Source organism: Pteropus medius, unplaced genomic scaffold (genome assembly GCF_902729225.1).
Source record: "Pteropus medius unplaced genomic scaffold, Ma_sr-lr_union100, whole genome shotgun sequence".
Lineage (NCBI taxonomy): Eukaryota > Metazoa > Chordata > Mammalia > Chiroptera > Pteropodidae > Pteropus > Pteropus medius.
The window spans coordinates 2,518,418-2,525,062 of record NW_024347790.1 but is presented as its reverse complement, the minus strand read 5'-3'; the positions used below and the strand labels follow the sequence as shown (position 1 = coordinate 2,525,062).

The following is a 6,645-nucleotide window of genomic DNA, read 5'->3' as shown; positions in this document are numbered from 1 at the left end:
GCTTATATGCCAGCACTGGGGAGTAGGGGAGGGAAAGATGAAGTGGAAGAAATAGGACAATCAGCTCAGAGGAGGGTGGTTTTTCTACCATTTCTGCAATAAATGTTATACGTAAATATGTTCAAATGGATTAATGGTCTCCTGCATCTTGTTATCAATCGTTAACGCAGTGTGAGTTCCCTGTCCCTTCATGCATCTGCTGCGGCCTCATGCTTGAGAAAAAGCCTTCCACTGTTTATTAAGACCTTGGCGATCCCCCAAAAGAGCTTCCATTTTAAGACCAGACATGTGAGGCAAATATTTTCAGAGCAAGAAAAATAAAAATGAGTTTCGGGCATGCATAGAGAAGAGATACATATGTAGAGGATGAACTTAAACATCGTCAACTCATCCATTCAGCAAATGCTTACTGAGATGTGTTAGATGCTGGGTGTTATTCTGGGTGCTGGAGATACAACAGTACCCATGACAAAACTCCCTGCCCTCATGAAGTTTGCTTATGAAGCTTCAAAGAACTATAGAAAACTATGATTACAAAATTAAAAGAAAGTATGACAATGACTCAGTGCATAGGAAATCTCAAGAAAGATATAGAAGTTATAAGAAAGAATCAAATGGAAATTGTGAAGTCGAAAAGTAGAATAACTGAGTCTACGGCCATGCCACCCTGAACATGCCCAATCCCGTCTGATCTCGGAAGCTAAGCAGGGTTGGGCCTCGTTAGCACTTGGATGGGAGACCACCTAGGAAGACCAGGTGCTGTAGATGTAAAAAATAAAAAATAAGGGATTGTAAGCTGACAAGGTCCTTGCAATCTGTGAGGTCAACCAAGGATTGCCTCACCTGAAAAAGAAAAGAAAAGAAAGAAAAGTAGAATAACTGAAATGAAAATAAAATCACCAGAGGGTCTCAGCAGCATATCGGAGATGGCAAAAGAAAGAATTAATGAACTTTAAAAGAGAGCAATAAAAATGATCCCATCTGAAGACAGAGAGAAAAAAAGATTGAAGAAGAATATACAGAGGACCAGAGACTTGGGGGACAATAGCAAGTGTATCAGCGTACAGGTAATGAGAGTTCAAGAAGAAGAAAGAGAGAAAGGGGCAGAAACACTTTTTGAAGAAATAATGTCCAAAAACTTCATAAATTTGATGAAAAATATTTACCTACAGGTCAAAGAAGCTCAACAAACCCAAGTAGCATAAACACAAAGAGATCCACACCTATACCTATCATAGTTACACTGTAGAAAGACAAAAACAAAGAGGAAATCTTGAAAATGAAAGAGAAAAACAACTTATCCTGGGGAACGATTATTAATGGCTGATTTCTCATTGTACATGTGTATAAAGAGAAGCAGGAGACCTCTAGATTCAGGTAAAGGCTTTTGTTTACAGAGCGGCTTACATGAGCTTTCCAATTCCCCACATGACAATGGGACAAAAGCCAATATTACCCGCACTTGCAATATGATTTATACCACAGGAGAGCCATCCCTAAAATTATGAAACAGAGCTCGCATAGGGACTTCCGGCACATCTGCTCCTGAGAGGATTGGGGGAGCTGCCTTCGCTGTGGAAAGTAAACCACTTCTCACAGAGAGGATGAGAAGTTTGTGTTGCCCTTTGGACTAAACAATAGTTGTCTTCAGGGGAGACGTCTCCTAATCTCTCCAGAAGCTTCTATCTTGAACTTCCCGAGCATGCTTGCCATGAATCATCTTTTAACTCAACTTCCAACGCTCTTTATTTAGAAAGCCCTGATCAGGCAGAGCTGTGAAATTATCCATGCAGCATTGTCTTCTGACAGCCAGAAGACAGCGACATGATGTGTGCAAACTGTTGAAATAAAAGAACCGTCAACGTAAAATTCTCTATACAGCAAAAACTATGATTCAAAAACACAGGCGAAATAAAAGAAAATCCCAGATAAAGACCGAGAGAATTCGTCGTTAGCAGTTATGCCTTGCACGAAATACTGAAGCAGATACTTTGGGGAGGGGAGTTAGGGAGTGGGGGGAGTGAGACCAAATGATAGATTAAATCCACAAGAAGAAATAAATCGTGCTGAAATAAATATGTGTTTAAATCTAAAAACTCTATGAATATATTTTTCTTCATTTAAAAGGCATAAATTCTATAAAGCAATAATTATGATGCTTTTTGTTGGGTTTATAACAAAAAATATATGATAATGGCACAAAAAAGAGAATGAAATTATATTGAAGCAATGTCTATATCTTACTGGAATTAAGTTAGTATTATTCTGAAATAGATTGCAATACATTAAGAAGTATATGATAAACTCTGAAGCAACCACTAAGGATATAACTAAAAATTCTATGGTAAAAAAATCAACAAGTGATTTGAAATGGTATGCTAAAAATATATACTTACATACAAAAAGCAGTAAAGGAGGAATAGAAGAACAAAAAGATATGAGACAAGTAGAAAACAAACACCAAAATGCACTTAGAAATGCACCCATATCAATAATTGCATTAACTGTAAAGGGACTAGATGCCCAACTCAAAAGACAGAAATTGCCTAATTGGATAAAAGAGCGGAACCAAACTATGAGCTATCTACAAGAGACACACCTATGTTCATTGACATAAGAAAATTCAAAATAAAAGGATAGAAAAAATATATATACCATGCAAAAATTATCAAAAGAGAGCTAGAGTAGCTACTGGATATGTTAATAACAGAGAAATGGATTTTAAGAAGATACATATTTATAGAAACAAAGAAGCTTTATGATAATAAAAGGGTCAATTCATCAGAAAGCTATAACAATTATTGATGTGTATGCACCTAACAATAGTGCCCCCAGATACATGAAGCATAAACTGATATAAATGAAAAGAGACACGGTTCAACAATATCTAGAATTTTGATACCTCATTTTTGATCATTGTTTGAACCACTAGACAAAAAATAAATAAGGATATAAGAGAAGTGAACAACACTATCAACAAAACTGATGCATATAAAACACTCTACAATCCAACAATTGCAAAAATCACCAATTTTATTGGTGAAACATTCTCTGGGATAGACCTATGCTGGGCCGTAAAGCAAACCTCGAGAGAATTAAAAATATTGAAATCACACAAAGCATGCTTTTTAACCACGACAGAATGAGAGAACCACAATAGAAATAAATTTTGGAAATCCCTTAGTATTTGGAAATTAAACAACATGCTTCTAAATAACCCACAAGTCAGGAAGAAAACCTGCAGAAACTTTTTAAATATTTTAAACTGAATGAAAATAAAAACAATATCTCAAAATTTATAGGAAGCAGCTAAAGAAATAATTTAAAAGAAATTTATAACTTTAATGCCTAAATCAGAAAAGAAGATCCGAAATCAATAACATAAGCTTTTACTTTACAAAACTAGAAAAAGGAGAGCAAACAATCCAAACCAAGCTAAAGAAAAGAAATAAAATCAAAAACATCGAAAGAATGGGCAAAATCAATCAAACCAAAAGTAGGCCACTTAAAAAGATTAACCAAGTTGACAAAACCTTAGTTACATTAACCAAGAAAATAAGAGAGAAGACACAAATTAGCAAATGCAGGAGGGAAAGGGAAGATGTCACTGCCAACTAACAAAAATGAGAGGATTAGAAGAGAATATTGTAACAACTTCATGCCAACAAATTAGAGAATTTAGATAAAATAGACAACTTCCTAGAAAAAACACAAACTGACTTAAGAAAAATAGAAGATCTGGATAGGTGTGTAACAAGTAAAGAATTTGAAATAGTAATTTTAACTCTTCCCACAAAGAAAAGACCAGGACCAGATGGCTCTCAAATATTTAAGGGAAAAAAATAATGCCTATCCTTCATAATCTCTTTCAGAAATTAGGGGAGGAGAGAAAACTACCACCTCATTTCATGAGGTCAGCATGACCCTGATACCAAAGCCACAAAAAGGCAGAGCAAGAAAAAGAAACAAACATCCCTAATGAATACAAACGCAAAAATCCTTAAGAAAATATTAGCAATATAGGAAGGATTATACACCACGACCAAGTCAGATATATCCTAGGAATGTGGGGTTGTTTTAACATCTCAATATCAATTAATGTAACGTATCATGTGAATAAAAGACAAAATTCACATAGTCATTTCAATAGATGCAGAAAAAAAAAAAACCCCAAACACGATAATGATTATAATTGGAGAGAAAATACCAGGTTTGGTAAAGATATGGAGAAACTGGAGTCCTGATGCGTTGCTGATGGAAACGTGAAATAGTACAGCCACTTTAGAAATCAATTTGGCAGTTTCCTAGAAAGTTAATGTCAGCTCCCCATAGAACCACTCTTAGGAATGTACCTAAGAAAAATGAAAACATATGTCCACACAAAAGCTTTTATGTGAGTGTCCACAGCAGCATGACTCATAATAACCCCAAACTAGAAGCCCTCCATCTGTCCGCCGAGAGGTTAATGGATAAACCAATGTGGTATAGCCACACAGTGGGATATTATTCAGCAATAAAAAGGAACGAAACGGTCGTATATGTTACAATATGGATGAATCTCAAAGACATGCCAGGTGCACAAGACTGCATATTGTATTACTCCATTTATAAGAAATGTTCAGAAAGGTAAATTTATAGACCTTATAGAAAGCAGGTCTATACTTGCCTGGTGCCTAGAGGGAGGAACAGAGATTGACAACAAATGGTCTCATGATAATTTGGGGCTAGGGGTGTTTAAAAATATTCTAAAACTGATTGTGGTGATGGTTGCAAAGATAATAAATTTATTAAAACTCAAAACATTGAATTTTGTTTAAAAGGTGAAGTCAGAGGGAGAAGCGGGGACCAGGCCAGGTCAGACCCTGTAAGCCATTGTAAGAAATTCTGATTTAAGTGGTGGAGAGCCATGGACAGTTTTAAGAAAAGGAACCACACGATCTAATTTCCTAGGGTGGGGAGGGGGCAGGAGAGTTGCATGCTTTGTTTTGTAATTTCTCATGCTATGACGTGCAGAATGGACAATAGGCAAAAGAAAGTAAAAACAATGGACCAGTTATAAGGACTCTTAACTTCCGGCAAGTAAGAATGGAATCATTGCCATTTAGTTCAGGTAAATGAACCAGGAAACCAGAGGATAAAAAATATCTCATTTTCTCATCTCTGGACATACACATAGAGTAAAAAGAAAAAGGCACATAGATGACTCCCAAAGAGAAGCTTAAAAGAATAGATGTCTTATCCCGAATTTCCAAGTTCAGTGGTTTCTAAGTAATGAACTTAGAGTAAACAAGAAAACAGAATGATTTCTAATCATGCGGCAGCCAGACTAGTATTCAAAATGTTATTTACATTTTTAGAACATTTTTTTCTCCAGGCATCTTATGTTTGTTTGTCCTAAAGAAATCATCATCATCAAAAATCCGGGCGTCTGTCTGTAGTTAGCAATTGTCTCCTGGTAGTACAGAGGTATGTAGCCATTGATGGAGTCAATAAAACTGGGAAAACAGAACAGAGGTGGTTAATGACAGACACCAACTTTGTATTCTTGTGCTGGCATCCAGAGATCTTAATATTTCTACATGTATTTGAACCTCCTGCTTGTTTTAATTATGTTCATCCAATTCTAAGTGATGCATGATATCATGCATGACCAGGAATGGAAATATTTCTTTGTGGAATTTTTCAAATCTTGATTGCTGCAAGGAAAAGGCCTTTAAGAAAACACAGAATCTTTCCAAACACAGAAGAAATTCCTGTAAATAAGAACATTCCCCAAAACGGAAAAGTGTTGATGTTGAAGCCTGTCTGTCCCACTCCTATTAGTCGTGATGATACACCCCCAAAAGGATGGAAATCGGGGAGAACGAGAGGACCTGGGAAGCAGTGAGTGGGACCCCAGAAGTATTTTTTACCTCTCAGTTTGTGAGAAGAAAGAGATGTTTATTCAAAATGCTGCCTCGGGGGACAGGAAAAGAGAGGAGAACACCGACCCAGTGACCTCCACGAATTGCTGGCTGCAGCTCAGCCTCCCAGCCTCGTCTGCAGGAAGCCAGCCATCCAGACTCCAAACTTCCAGTCCTAATCAGAGGGGTGATGGGGCAGGCCTCGAGTGAGAAAGTCATGAGAATATTAGCCACAGTCAGAGTTCAGGGCAACTCTCTCCTCCTGGAGCATTCTGACAGTGGCAGGCAGAAGCTCTGAGGCCAAGGGGCCACAGCTAACGTAGCTTTTCTCCCCAGGGGAATTTGATGACAGTGGGTGGCCAGCTTTGGCTCCGAGTCCTGACTTAACAGGAAATCCTCATTTCTTCTAGGTCATTGAGTCACTGTGTCTTGGACTCACTAGCTAGACAGGAACCTTATGAAGTCTCCAAGTCCACCCCTCGCCCTCAGGTATGGGCACCTAGACCAATCCACAATGGCAGCAGGACATGATGGCCTCCATATCGCTCCCTGCTGACCAACTGGTGACTCACCCAGGAAAATGCCTGATACACCCAAGCTATCCTGTTTCTTAGGATGACGAGATGTCCAGTCACAATCAGCACGACACATGTTTCGTTAGCCTCTTCCTGTGGTTGACACTCTTTCGCTCTTATCCATTGGCACTCTCTGTTTGATACCCAAAACAACTTGGCCGTGAGAA

General features: G+C 37.9%; 1 pseudogene; it reads left to right on the top strand.

Moving 5' to 3' along the window:
* The first annotated feature begins 649 nt into the window (after window positions 1–649).
* Window positions 650–768, top strand: LOC120614777 (uncharacterized; annotated as a pseudogene).
* The last annotated feature ends 5,877 nt before the right edge of the window (window positions 769–6,645 follow it).